Here is a 15588-nt window from a genome sequence, read left to right as displayed (position 1 = left end):
GGAGAAAGTAAGGCCTATACTCTCGAAGCTTACACTAGTGAAAGTCCTGTTTTTTGTTATTTATGAATTACTGTTGGTAGTATCTTTTTCTATCTTGTTGAAGATATACCAGGATGAGGATGGAGTGTAACATTTGGCTAACCTCCAGTGTGGTGATGATCAGGAGAAAGCAATAGCACTATTCCTGTGTGACCTTCTATGAACCCCATCAGTGAAGCACATCTCCACATGTTGACCAAGAGAGTTAGAGGACTAGTACTACCATTTAGGAGAGAGAAATATCCTGCAACTCCTTCAAGCTGATGGTTCTGAGACAATGAATCGCTACACGCAGCTGAATCAGTTGGGAGATGGCACTTGTGGCAGTGTGCTCATGGGGAAAAGCAACGAGTCGGGAGAACTGGTGGCCATCAAGAGGTACGTATAGTCCTACACTGGTGGCCATCAAGAGGTACTTCTCCACTTGTCGATGGCCTGGGTGGTTTGTTTACTAGCATGGCTTAGCCTCGTTTGTTTACTAGCATGGCTTAGCCTTGTTTGTTTACTAGCATGGCTTAGCCTTGTTTGTTTGCTAGCATGGCTTAGCCTCGTTTGTTTACTAGCATGGCTTAGCATCGTTTGTTTACTAGCATGGCTTAGCCTAATTTGTTTACTAGCATGGCTTAGCCTCATTTGTTTATTATCATGGCTTAGCCTCGTCGGTTTACTAGCATGGCTTAGCCTCGTTTGTTTGCTAGCATGGCTTAGCCTAATTTGTTTACTAGCATGGCTTAGCATCATTTGTTTACTAGCATGGCTTAGCATCGTTTGTTTACTAGCATGGCTTAGCCTAATTTGTTTACTAGCATGGCTTAGCCTCATTTGTTTATTATCATGGCTTAGCCTCGTCGGTTTACTAGCATGGCTTAGCCTAATTTGTTTACTAGCATGGCTTAGCATCGTTTGTTTATTATCATGGCTTAGCCTCGATGTTTACTAGCATGGCTTAGCCTCATTTGTTTTCTAGCATGACTTAGCCTCATTTGTTTATTATCATGGCTTAGCCTCGATGTTTACTAGCATGGCTTAGCCTTGTTTGTTTACTAGCATGGCTTTGTTCTGAGAGGCCATGGGTACTTGTATTTCCAAGGGGGCATTTTGATGCACAACAGTTCACTACCATCATTAAAAATCACCTTTATGATGACTCATACACCTTCCTGTCTGGCAAAACATTAGCAATAAGGAAATTAAGGTTAAGGTTAAGGTAGGGTTAAAGCAGGGTTTCCCAAACTAGAGGTTGCGACCCCATGTGTGGTCGCCTGATTTGAAAATGGGTTCGTGCGCGAAAATGTGCGCTTGGTTCATAGAACCGGGGTAACGTCAGTAACCTCCGGTAGCCGCTAGATGCGGTTGTAATAAACAGAACGTTTTTTTTCTGTTTTTTTCCTATGAATGTGGCTCTATCTTTTGAACGATTTAAGCTAAAACTACATATTATGACCCCATCGCTGAAAGATAACATGTATGTATGTCCTGTTTCCCTCTACGATGCTCACAAGCCTTTAGAACCGAGTGGACAAGACCAGGCATTCAATCAGACTGGGGGGAAAAGAACATCAATGATGATGTTCTTTTCTTCACAGAAGATCATACAACATTATTGCCTGATGATCTTCTGAACTTCCCAATACCTTTCTGATGCATTTCAGTTAGGGCTGTTGCGGTGACCGTATTACCGCCACACCGGCGGTCACGAGTCGTGAAGGCAGTCAAATTCCACATGGCCGTTTAGTTGCGGTAATTAGGCCAAGCTCCGATGCTGCTGCTGGTCATTAGTAGCCTACCAAACTTGCTAACTGCCTGGTAATCAGCACTCTATTGTCCCTCTAATCACTCTGACATCAATGCAAACGTTTTTTGAAAATCTAATCAAACCCTTTATGAGAGCCCATGAGCTCATATTGCGTAACATTTCTATAGGCTATGCAATTGCGCAAGGAAACAGAGTGATGGGCGCTAATAAAAAGAGGAGGATCCCATGAGCTTTCTATAGGCTAGGCCTACTATATTTATTTCTCAACTTTCCTAATATTAAGCACATTGCTTATATTTACCAGAGGAGTATAGCCTACCTGGCTGGCATGAAAATAAACCACGGGGAAATGTGTCCTCCATTCGCTATTTAAGTGCATAGATGACATTTATTTTTTCCCGCTGCCCGTTTCGATACAGGTGCATGATAATGGTCCATTCTAAATCAAAACAAATGTCACCCATATATTATTTAGTATTCAGTTGGAGTCGGAAGTTTACATACACCTTAGCCAAGTACATTTAAACTCAGTTTTTCACAATTCCTGACATTTAATCCTAGTAAAAATTCCCTGTCTTAGGTCAGTTAGGATCACCACTTTATTTTAAGAATGTGAAATGTCAGAATAATAGTAGAGAGAATGATTTATTTCAGCTTGTATTTCTTTCATCACATTCCCGGTGGGTCAGAAGTTTACATACACTCAAATAGTATTTGGTAGCATTGCCATTAAATTGTTTAACTTGGGTCAAACGTTTCGGGTAGCCTTCCACAAGCTTCCCACAATAAGTTGGGTGAATTTTGGCCCATTCCTCCTGACAGAGCTGGTGTAACTGAGTCAGGTCTGTAGGCCTCCTTGCTCGCACACGCTTTTTCAGTTCTGCCCACAAATTTTCTATAGGATTGAGCTCAGGGCTTTGTGATGGCCACTCCAATACCATGACTTTGTTGTCCTTAACCATTTTGCCACAACTTTGGAAGTATGCTTGGGGTCATTGTCCATTTGGAAGACCCGTTTGCGACCAAGCTTTAACTTCCTGACTGATGTCTTGAGATGTTGCTTCAATATATCCGCATTATTTTCCTTCCTCATGATGCCATCTATTTTGTGAAGTGCACCAGTCCCTCCTGTAGCAAAGCACCCAAACAGCATGATGCTGCCACCACCGTGCTTCACGGTTGGGATGGTGTTCTTCGGCTTGCAATTACCCCCTTTTTCCTCCAAACATAACGATGGTCATTATGGCCAAACCGTTCTATTTTTTTTTCATCAGACCAGAGGACGTTTTTCCAAAAAGTACAATCTTTGTCCCCATGTGCAGTTGCAAACCGTAGTCTGGCTTTTTTATGGCAGTTTTGGAGCAGTGGCTTCTTCCTTGCTGAGCGGCCTTTCAGGTTATGTCAATATAGGACTTGTTTTACTGTGGATATAGATACTTTTGTACCTGTTTCCTCCAGCATCTTCACAAGGTCCTTTGGTGTTGTTCTGGGATTGATTTGCACTTTTCGCACCAAAGTACGTTCATCTCTAGGAGACAGAATGCGTCTCCTTCCTGAGCGGTATGACGCCTGCGTGGTCCCATGGTGTTTATACTTGCGTACTATTGTTTGTACAGATGAATGTGGTACCTTCAGGCATTTGGAAATTGCTCCCAAGGATGAACCAGACTTGTGGAGGTCTACCATTTTTTTCTGAGGTCTTGGCTGATTTATTTTGATTTTCCCATGATGTCAAGCAAATAGGCACTGAGTTTGAAGGTAGGCCTTGAAATACAGTGGGGAAAAAAAGTATTTAGTCAGCCACCAATTGTGCAAGTTCTCCCACTTAAAAAGATGAGAGAGGTCTGTAATTTTCATCATAGGTACACGTCAACTATGACAGACAAAATGAGAAAAATTCCAGAATATCACATTGTAGGATTTTTAATGAATTTATTTGTGGAAATAAGTATTGGTCAATAACAAAAGTTTCTCAATACTTTGTTATATACCCTTTGTTGGAAATGACACAGGTCAACCATTTTCTGTAAGTCTTCACAAGGTTTTCACACACTGTTGCTAGTATTTTGGCCCATTCCTCCATGCAGATCTCCTCTAGAGCAGTGATGTTTTGGGGCTGTCGCTGGGCTACATGGACTTTCAATTCCCTCCAAAGATTTTCTATGGGGTTGAGATCTGGAGACTGGCTAGGCCACTCCAGGACCTTGAAATGCTTCTTTTTTTTTTTTTTTATAATATGTTTATTATTTTCCAATAAAAATAAAGTAAAAGAGACAGCAATACAAACAATGACATTCATTGTACTGTTGGATGGGATGGCCAGTTTAGAGGACAAAACAAAAGTTAACTCACACATACACAAAATAAAACAAAATCCTATTAGGTGGTACGTGTATAAGAAGACAGCATATAGTCATTACAAGCAGTGTAGTTCAGCCAAAAATAAATATTGAGTGGAGTACAGCACAGAGTAGCAGCAGATCGTCAGCCCAGTTATGAAGCGGGACTAGACCATTTATCCAGTATTGGCTGCCATATTTTGTAAAACAATGGACTTCTATTGGAGGTGTTGTATCGAATCTTTTCCATATGGATTACATTCCCTAAATCCCGTAACCACATTTCAAAGGTAGGTACAGTCTCCACTTTCCAAAATTGCAATATGAGCCTTTTGGCTAATAGAGTACAAAGAGAGACAGCTTTCCCCTCCTGGTTATTCCCATCAACTGTACCAAACAGAGCGATCAATGGGTCTGGGGCTAGAACTCTATCAAAGGCCTTAGATAAGTAATCAAAAATGAGAGCCCAGTAAGCCTGTAATTTAGGGCATGTCCAGAATAAGTGGGACAACGTCCCCTCCTCCTGCTTGCACCTCTCACACAGTGGTGAGGTGTCCGGGAATATTTTATGCAGTTTTACTTTTGAGTAGTGTAACCTGTGTATCACCTTAAACTGTACAAGGTTGTGTCTGGCATTCACTGAACTGTGGTTTATATTCCTGAGAGCTTCTATCCAGTCCTCATTTGAGATTTCTGAACCAAGTTCTTGTTCCCAAGCCCTTTTAATGGTGTCTGTGGATACCTCTATGTGGGCCTGTAGCACATCATACAGTCTGGAGACCGACCCTTTTGAATGGGGTTTGACAAGGATCAAGCTATCTAATGTAGGACTATTTGGCTTCATGCCATACTGTGGGATGTGTGTCCTTAAGAAATTCCTGATTTGGAGGTATCTGAAAAAATGTGTTGTTGGCATGTTGAACTTTGCCTGTAGTTGTTGAAATGAAGCTAACTGACCATCTATGTATAGATTACCAATTGTTGTGAGCCCCTTCTCCCTCCACTGTGAAAACACCACATCATCCATTGCAGGGTGGAAAGCATGATTCCGGCTAATCGGGCTGTCTATGTACACAGTGGGTATGTTAAGAAAATCCCTAATCTGTTTCCAGATCCTAAGAGTATGACAAATGACTGGATTGGAGTCATAAGTGGCTTTTTTCACATATGATGGGCTATTAACAAGTGCAGGGAGTGAGGAACGTTGACAGGAGGCCTGCTCAATCAAAAGCCATGAAGGCATATCCTTCCGTCTCATCTCAGGTAAACTTTCCCTCCAGAAAGACACAATGTTCAGATTAGCAGCCCAATAATACAGTTTGAAGTGAGGAAGGCCAAAGCCCCCCTCTATCTTGTACTTGCATAAATGCTTCTTTGCAATTCTGGCTGCCTTGTTATCCCATAAAAATGGAGTTACTATTGAATCCAGTTTCTTAAAATAGCTTTGTGGTATGAAATTGGGTAGACATTGGAAGAGGTAAAGAAACCTGGGTAGGACAACCATTTTAATAGCGTTTATACGACCAACCAAGGAAATAGGCAGAGTTTTCCAGAAATCGATATTTTGTTTAAGCTGATATATTTTCATGTCCCAATTCACTTTCAATAGCTGGTCAAGGTCTCTTGTCACTACAATGCCAAGGCTTGTGAACTTGTCTCTCACTGTTCTAAGCGGGGTAGATTGCAGAAATTGCATATCCACAGGCCGTGATATTGGCATCATCTCACTTTTTTGCCAGTTTATCTTGTAGCCAGAGAAGGAGCCGAATGTGTTTATCAAGTTAAGTAATGGTGGAATAGACGTTTTAGGCTTGGACAAAAACAAAAGAACATCGTCTGCATATAGGGAAATTTTGTGCTGTGTGTCTTTTATTTTAACAGAAGCTATATCGGCACATGCCCGAATGCGCGTAGCAAGGGGTTCCATGGCTATAGCGAAGAGAGCAGGCGAAATAGGGCACCCCTGTCGGCACCCCTTGAACAGGCGGAATGACTGCGACATTTCCTGATTGGTCACCACGGACGCCATTGGGTGTGCATAAATAATTCTTATCCAATTAATAAATTCCTTTCCAAATCCGAAATGCTCCAGAACCGACATCATATACTTCCACTCAATCTGATCAAACGCCTTCTCTGCATCAAGAGCTATTACCACTGCCTCAACTTTATGATCATGATACATTACGTTGAAAAGGCGTCTCAAATTGTAGTATATATGTCGGCCCGGGATAAAACCTGTCTGGTCAGGGTGTATGATGTCGGAAATATATTTTTTCAATCGGTTTGCCAATATCTTTGTCAACACCTTGTTTTCTATGGGGAGTAACGACACGGGGCGATACGACGACATCTCCATGGAATCTCTATCTTTTTTCAAGATCAGGGCTATTGTAGCCTCATACAGTGTTTGCGGGAGTTTGGTATTTTCTTTGGATTGTTGAAACATTCGCAGCATAAGTGGAGATAGACTAGCGCAGTACTTCTTATAGAATTCTATTACATATCCATCGGGCCCAGGGGCCTTGCTGTTTGGAAATTGTGCTATCGCTGTGTTAATTTCATCTAAGGTTATCCCTGCATCGAGTGCGGCAGCTGCCCCCCTGTCTAGTTTAGGAAGTTCACAATCAGCGAGAAAGCGTTCCATAGTTTGTGGATCAGTAGCATCGCATTTTGATTGGTATAGCTCTGAGTAAAACTGTGCAAAGCATTTATTAATGTCCTGCGGATCTGTTACTATTTTACCCTTCTTGTCTTTTATTTTGTGAATAGCTCTAGATGCTTGTACATGCCTTAGCTGTCTTGCTAATAATTTATGTGGTTTGTCCCCCAGTTCAAAATAACTTTGTTGCGTTCTAGCAAGTAAAGAGCCCACCCGTTTCGAAAGGATGGTATTGTATTCATACTTTAACTTTGTGATCTTCTCAAGGACTGTATACGAGGAATTTGTCCTAAAAACGTTCTCCTGTTCCCCTAACTCTCTTTCAATTTCTCTCAGCCTAGTATTGGCACGTTTCTTCCTCTCTGATGTATAAGAAATAATGTAACCTCTAATCACAGCCTTTAGAGATTCCCAAAGGGTGGAGTCGTCAACATCCCCCGTGTCGTTAGTACTGAGGAAAAAGGCAATCTGCTCCTCCAAATACTGACAGAAAGCCTCATCTTTCAACAGGTATGCGTCTAAGCGCCACGGTCGCCGACCTGTCGACATATTGTCGAGTTTCAGCACCATGGACAGAGGAGAGTGGTCCGTAATTAGAATGGGGTGATAGGTAACCGACTCAGCTGCTGAGATTAGTTTGGAGTCCAACAAAAAATAGTCAATTCTGGAATATGATTTATGAACTGATGAGAAGAAAGAATAATCCCTGTCTGTTGGGTGCGTCAGTCTCCAAATATCGACAATGTTAAGGTTTGTCATCAATGTATTTAGACAGACACTGGCATTTGATTGTTGAAGTGACCTTGATAGCTGTTTATCTAAAAGAGGGTCTAACGTACAGTTAAAGTCACCTCCAACAATAACACTTGTATCCGAGATATTTGGTATGGCCTTAAATACCCTTTGAAAAAATACTGGATCATCGAAGTTGGGTCCATATAAATTGACCAAGGTTATTGGTTTTGAATTCAGTGTACCAGCCACAATAATATACCGACCATTAGGATCTGAAATCGAGGTTGAGTAAACAAAAGGAATGTTTTTCCTTATCAGGATTGCTACCCCTCTCGCTTTTGCATCAAAGTTAGACTGGTATATCTGACCGATCCAGCCGACTCGTAGCTTGGCCTGCGCGGAGCGTTTAATATGAGTTTCTTGAAGAAGCACTATGTCAGCACCCAGTGATTTAAGATGAGAAAAAACCTTAGCTCGTTTCACGACATGCCCTAATCCATTACAGTTCCAGCTGACTATCTTTATTCCACCTGGTCTACTCTGTGCTCGGTCACTATGTGGCATTTCTTATTTTAAAGCAAATTGCTGCTGTCATACAAAACCCAGAAGAAAAACGTCCCGCCGTGCGGGAGCTTGTCATGCCACCTGTACTAATAAACGTGAACATAAAACACAGACCCCAACCCCCCTCCCGTCCCTTTACTGAGTGACTTCCCCAAACGAAGCACTCCTTGGCTAACACACAAACGTTAGGGTGTCTAGACATAAAGCTTGAACTAACTCGTCGTCTATAGATGCTCCGCATATAAACTAATATTAAATAACACTTAACTTAACTCTCATGTTAGGGGGTGAGTGGCGCTAAAACATGACATGCCAAACAATGCTATATTAGCCACAACATCTCACCTATCCTATAAGTCCCAATTTCTGATCTTCTGATCGAAAAGACATAGGCCGGAAATTCAATTCACACACATTCCTGGCCTGTATTTGGCCATTTAGCCTGCTGGCACAGCCGTTCTGTATCCTCAGCCGGGGAGCTTGCTTGTCAAGAACAGATCTGCCTCTTTTGCGTTGTCAAACGTACGTGTTGATCCCTCGACTGTCACCTTAAACCGGGCTGGGAAGAGGAATCCATATCGGATGTTGGCCGCCCTGCATTTGTTGCGTACCTCATCATACTCTTTCCGTTGGTTCCTCACCTCCAAGGTAAGATCTGGGTAGAAAGACACCCTGGCTCCGTTGTAGTTAAGGGGGAACTTTTGACTAGCCAGCTTGAGGATGAGATCCCTGGTGTGGGGATAGTGCAGCCTTACAATGAATGGCCTTGGTGGCCCGCCCTTGACCGGCTTCGTTGCCTGTGCTCTGTGTGCGCGGTCGATCAGGATGGCCGTTTTGAAGTGTTCACTCCCCAGCAATGCCGGTATCAGCTCCGAGACAAATTCAGTGGGTTTCCCTTTCTCCGTGTCCTCCTGGATCCCACATATTCGGATGTTCTGGCGTCTTGAATGCGACTCGAGCATTTCCAGTCAGGCCTTCAGGGTTTTGTTGTCATTTTTGAGCGTTGCGCACTGTTTCTCTATGTCCTGTAGCCTGGTCTCGTGATCGATTGTCGTCTGCTCAACCTCGTGCACCCTTCCCTTAGTTGCCTTCACAGTTTCGGCCAAAGTCCCAATACTCTTTGAGATATCAGCCAACCTTGTGTCCACCTTCTTGCTTAGTGCGTTTATGGCAGCCAGTATGTCACTTTGAGTAGGATCTGTGGGGAACTCTTGGAAGCTAGCCTCTTCAGCTAGCTCCTCGTGGGTCGGCGACGTTGAAATTGGTTCGTTGTCTATCTCATTCCAATTATCTTGTTTAGCGCCCCCTTTTTTGTTGCCTTTTCCCTTTGTCATATTTGTTTGAAGTTATAGGTTGTGAGAGGTTAAGATAAATATTAATTTGTTTCAAAATTGAGCGGAGCTCTAGCAATGCACGTCTACTCCATAGCACGCTCTCTAGCGCCCCCTTGAAATGCTTCTTACGAAGCCACTCTTTCGTTGCCCTGGCAGTGTGTTTGGGATCATTGTCATGCTGAAAGACCCAGCCACGTTCCATCTTCAATGCCCTTGCTGATGGAAGGAGGTTTTCACTCAAAATCTCACGATACATGGCCCCATTCATTCATTCCTTTACACGGATCAGTCGTCCTGGTCCCTTTGCAGAAAAACAGCCCCAAAGCATGATGTTTCCACCCCCATGCTTCACAGTAGGTATGGTGTTCTTTGGATGCAACTCAGCATTCTTTGTCCTCCAAACACGACGAGTTTAGTTTTTACCAAAAAGTTCTGTTTTGGTTTCATCTGACCATATGACATTCTCCCAATCCTCTTCTGGATCATCCAAATGCACTCTAGCAAACTTCAGACGGGCCTGGACATGTACTGGCTTAAGCAGGAGGACACGTCTGGCACTGCAGGATTTGAGTCCCTGGCGGCGTAGTGTGTTACTGATGGTAGGCTTTGTTACTTTGGTCCCAGCTCTCTGCAGGTCATTCACTAGGTCCCCCCGTGTGGTTCTTGTGATCATTTTGACCCCACGGGGTGAGATCTTGCGTGGAGCCCCAGATCGAGGGAGATTATCAGTGGTCTTGTATGTCTTCCATTTCCTAATAATTGCTCCCACAGTTGATTTCTTTAAACCAAGCTGCTTACCTATTGCAGATTCAGTCTTCCCAGCCTGGTGCAGGTCTACAATTTTGTTTCTGGTGTCCTTTGACAGCTCTTTGGTCTTGGCCATAGTGGAGTTTGGAGTGTGACTGTTTGAGGTTGTGGACAGGTGTCTTTTATACTGATAACAACTTCAAACAGGTGCCATTAATACAGGTAACGAGTGGAGGATAGAGGAGCCTCTTAAAGAAGAAGTTACAGGTCTGTGAGTGCCAGAAATCTTGCATGTTTGCAGGTGACCAAATACTTATTTTCCACCATAATTTGCAAATAAATTCATAAAAAATCCTACAATGTGATTTTCTGGAGAAAAAAATTCTCAATTTGTCTGTCATAGTTGACGTGTACCTATGATGAAAATTACAGGCCTCTCTCATCTTTTGAAGTGGGAGAACTTGCACAATTGGTGGCTGACTAAATACTTTTTTCCCCACTGTACATCCACAGGTACACCTCCAATTGACTCAAATTATGTCAATTAGCCTATCAGAAGCTTCTAAAGCCATTACATCATTTGGAATTTTCCAAGCTGTTTAAAAGCACAGTCAACGTAGTCTATGTAAACTTCTGACCCATTGGAATTGTGATACAGTGAATTATAAGTGAAATAATCTGTCTGTAAACAATTGTTGGAAAAATTACTTGTGTCATGCACAAAGTAGATGTCCTAACTGACTTGCCAAAACTATAGTTTGTTAACAAGGAATTTGTGGAGTGGTTGAAAAACGAGTTTTAATGACTCCAACCTAAGTGTATGTAAACTTCCGACTTCAACTGTATGTAAAGACAAGATTAAATCAAGAATAGTCTGATGGGTGAAAATATTAGCCTATCATTTGTGAATTATATATTATCACTTGTGTATGATGCCCAGCATAAGAAACCATGCCTTTGTTTTACGACTTTTTCGAATCATAGTCGCACACCTCATGTAACTTAGCCCATTAGCCTATTTGTTTTAATAATAACTAAAGTGGCCAAATAACTTCTTAAAATTAAGCACATTCATCTGCTTTACAAGGGGTTTGGAGCCTAACTGGCATACATATATAAGCAGCGCATGAGTTTCAAGTTTGGGGAAGATAATTTTCACCATAAAAATGCACCTTTATAATAAAAGCATTACATGCATAATTGAATTTGTGGTCACTTTTGATAATGGTGTTTTCCGCTAATGGAACATTCGTGCTTATAGCCTACTGCCATGTGCGCATTGCTGTGCTTATAATGTGAAGAAATAGCCTAATAGTTTATCAACATTTTAAGCGAAACGTTCTGATCTGTTGCGCCAGCCACATTGCATAAAAAAGGTTTTTGATGCTAGTGGTTGTATTCATTTAGGATCTATCGCATCCCACAACTGTCCCAGACTATGTTTGGAATATTTATTTCTCGCACAGTATAGAATAAGTCGACTTTTGTACTATGGGGGATAGTAGACATAGGCTAGTGCTTTTGCTGTTCGTTAGGTCTACTCATCTTGTTGGCTGACGAAAAGTAAATGTGGACAGTTCTTCCAATATCTTCAATATGCACCTCGGAATTGGATAAGGACGTGCACAGTTGCGTCCCCAATGTGTCTGTCTTCACTTGTAGCTAGTGAGAAAGACCCGATCACTTGACGGAGAGCCATGTGAGTGAGAGATGCTTCGGATTGCGCAGCACACTCAGGGAGAAGGGCACAACGCAGCACTCCGGGCCGCAAAAAGGCATGGATCTTTTTAGGGTGCATTACGGCCACAAAGGGGAGGCCGCCGTGAAATTCAAGGCATTATCAAGTGCTTGTCAAATTGTGAATGAGAGACTATTGGAGTGTGTACAGCCTGCGCAAAAAAACAAAGCAGAGCTCATGCCTTTCAAGCAACTTTTTTCAAATCATCATTAGTGTCTCATCATACAGACTTACAATGTATTAAAAATCTAACCATATAGCCCAACGTTTGTAGAACAACTAAAGTTACATTAATACATCTAAATTAAGCATATAGGAGTACCTATTTATTTGTTATTTGTTTAGTCTCCCGAGTGGCGCAGTGGTCTAAGGCTGTGCCACTAGAGATCCTGGTTCGAATCCAGGCTCTGTCATAGCCGGCCGCGACCGGGAGACCCATGGGGCGGCGCACAATTGGCCCAGGGTAGGGGAGGGAATGGCCGGCAGGGATGTAGCTCGGTTGGTAGAGCGTGGCGTTTGCAACGCCAGGGTTGTGGGTTCGTTTCCCACTGGGGGCCAGTATGAAAAAATAATGTATGCACTCACTAACTGTAAGTCGCTCTGGATAAGAAGATCGTTTGGAGAAAATATTTACATTTTATTCAGCTTTGTTCAATTGTATTCTTCATACTATAAAATAATATAAAATAATGCCACTTAACTATAAGCAAATCTTGTCTGCTAAATGAACTAGTGTAGCCCACAGCCATTTGGCATAGCCACATCAGGACAACTCAGAGTATGCTATTATTTTCTTCTGAAATAGACTGCTAAATGTGTTTATGTTAATTAACTGTTTATTACCGTGAGACCGACAGTTATTTGCTTGACAATCACCGGCTGACGACATTTCGTGACCGCCACAGTCTTAATTTCAGTCACTTCAAACCATACCGTCTTCAGATTGAAATACTGTAAAAAATACTGTCAGATCAAACTGATTTCTAATAGATTGTCATAGCCCAAATTAAAAAAGTAAACATTGGCCGTTGATTACATAACTTTTGGTGGGGTCGCAAAACATTTTTGATATCAAAATGTGGTCGTGGGCCAAAAAAGTTTGGGAACCCCTGGGTCAAGGTTATGCATAGTGTTAACCACCACCCAGAACCATACAAAATCTGCCAGCTGTATGTAAACTCCCTAACTACAAACAAATCCGGCTGAAGTCTCACTTCAGGTTTCCCCATGACTAAGGCAAGCCAGTTTACAAGTCTGTCTTTCATCATGGAGGGTAGGTTGAATAATGGATGTGGCGGTGCAGGTGGGGGGGTGGGGGGGGGGACGGACGTCTGATAGCGCTTCGTTACCATGCAAAGCGATAGCCATGGTGACGGTGAAAGGAGTTCGCAGTGTTGTGTTGCCGCTGAGAGAGGCATTGAAGGATGCCCGGGAGGAGGCGTTAGGTTGTGCCAGAGTGCCAGTTATACCAGCTGGACCTACTCCCTACTGTACACAGCAATATGGATTAGCTGACATGTAATGGACACCTCAGTATTAATACGGAGAAGGGGTTCATTTCATGGACACCCGTAAATGACAAACAAGTTAATGCATTAACGCCTTGTTTTACAGTCCTGTTTCAGTTCGTGTTTACCTGATATTTATTGAGAAGATGTGGTCACTATTAAGGATACATTTGGGGCACAATAATTAGGCCTAATAATAATTGATGTCTTAGCGTCAAATACTATGCAGTGGTAAGAAACGACAGCTCATTATGTAATTACGTAATACCATGGGATTTCTGTCAATAGTTGGCTGCAAAGTAAAGCATCCCTGGTTGTTCCTGTAGTGTCAAACATGGGATTGCAACAGTAAATATTTATTTTTATTTTTGTCATTTAGCAGACGCTCTTATCCAGAGCGACTTACAGGAGCAATTAGGGTTAAGTGCCTTGCTCAAGGGCACATCGACAGATTTTTTACCTAGTCGGCTCGGGGATTAGAACCAGCGACCTTTCGGTTACTGGCACAACGCTCTTACCCACTAAGCTACCTGCCGCCCAAATATCATGCCATGTGTCTTTTACAGAATGAAGAGGAAGTTTTATTCGTGGGGAGAGTGCATGAATCTGAGAGAAGTGAGGGTAAAGATTGGAACACAACACATGGTTAACATAATGTTTTAGGTACATTTCATGTTTACAAAAGTGAAAGCATCAGCTACAACTGAAAGTGCTCACAATTATCAACAACAACAACCGTATCTTTCTCATGGAATTCAATTATTCAATTTCAGATGATAATCGATGACTATTATATTATGAAGAATGTTTGTCACTTATCTCTTCACCCCATGATGAATGTCCACAGTCACTGAAAAAGCTGAATCATGCCAACGCTGTCATCAAAGAGAACCACCTGTACTTTGTCTTTGAATACATGAAAGAGAATCTCTATCAGCTCATGAAGGACAGGTAAGGGTGACTCATTTCCAACTACAAAACCCTGAAAATGTTTTGTTTAGATAATGCTTGTGGGGCATACAGTATATACAGTATATACCCATTTCCTTGCCAAATCATGTATTTAAGAGTGGGAAACAGCAGGGGTGTGTTCATTAGGCAACAAAATGGAAGTAAATGGACTGAAACAGGGAAGGACTATAAGAAATGCTTTTACTCGTTTTCTGTTGCAAAACAAAAAAAATAAAAAATAAATGTTGTGTTCCCTAACTAACACAACCCAGAATTAATTAGAAGTTTCATATACAGACAATTCTATGAATTCTTCATTTGCCGAAACAAGTTGTTCCCTGAGTCAGCGATTAGAAACATACGTTATCAGATATTACAAGGCCTATAATTTATTCATAAACATGGTAGGTCTCCCCTAAGAACCACTTGACTCTCTCATCTGACAACACCAAGGACAACTGGGGCAACAGAGGTCGCTACCGTCACTGGCACTCCCACCATTCATAGAGTTGGCTATTGTCTGTAAACACTGACAAATATTTAGCCTGTCAAACTAAAATGATGGGAGTGTCGCTAGCTAGCACCTGGCTGGCTGTGGCCTTGGTTAGACCTCCGTTGTCTTGTCTTGCTGTTTTGGTGAACGGATATGTGGATACCTGACGTGTGCAACCCAGGGCTGAAAAGTGAGAACACGTTAAACTCTGAGGTAAACAGGTTTCAGTCTGTGAGAGGAGGTCCTGTTATGGATTCTAGTCCATCTGGCCTGTTATAGCGTCATGTGAGTGACTTGGCAAGAGTGGTTCTCTTCACACACACCACGCTAACTCCATCTGTGCTTGTCCAACACCACCGCGGTTTCCACATGTCCTATGGGCTGAATGCATTCTGGGGCTGTCTCCTTATCGCATCTCTCTCTCCTTATCTCGTCTCCTCTCTCCTTATCTAGTCTCTCTCTCTCCTTATCTAGTCTCTCTCTCCTTATCTCGTCTCTCTCTCTCCTTATCTCGTCTCTCTCTCTCCTTATCTCGTCTCTCTCTCTCTCCTTATCTCGTCTCTCTCTCACTCCTTATCTCGTCTCTCTCCTTATCTCGTCTCTCGCTCCTTATCTCGTCTCTCTCTCCTTATCTCGTCTCTCGCTCCTTATCTCGTCTCTCTCTCTCCTTATCTCGTCTCTCTCTCCTTATCTCGTCTCTCTCCTTATCGCATCTCTCTCTC

The 15588-nt window shown here is 42.4% G+C and overlaps 1 pseudogene across 1 annotated transcript in view; it reads left to right on the top strand.

Annotated features, from left to right (window-relative positions):
- The first annotated feature begins 316 nt into the window (after positions 1 to 316).
- Positions 317 to 15588, top strand: part of LOC311109251 (serine/threonine-protein kinase MAK-like) — a 28804-nt pseudogene continuing 13532 nt past the window's right edge. The window contains exons 1-4 of the transcript in view: positions 317 to 417; positions 13989 to 14043; positions 14270 to 14373; positions 14671 to 14777. The product of the transcript in view is annotated as a serine/threonine-protein kinase MAK-like (transcript). The remainder of the gene's footprint in view (positions 418 to 13988; positions 14044 to 14269; positions 14374 to 14670; positions 14778 to 15588) is intronic.

This window comes from Coregonus lavaretus, assembly GCF_964263955.1.
Source record: "Coregonus lavaretus genome assembly, chromosome: 34".
NCBI lineage: Eukaryota > Metazoa > Chordata > Actinopteri > Salmoniformes > Salmonidae > Coregonus > Coregonus lavaretus.
Note: the sequence above shows the minus strand (reverse complement) of the source record. Positions and strands in the feature narration are given on the sequence as shown.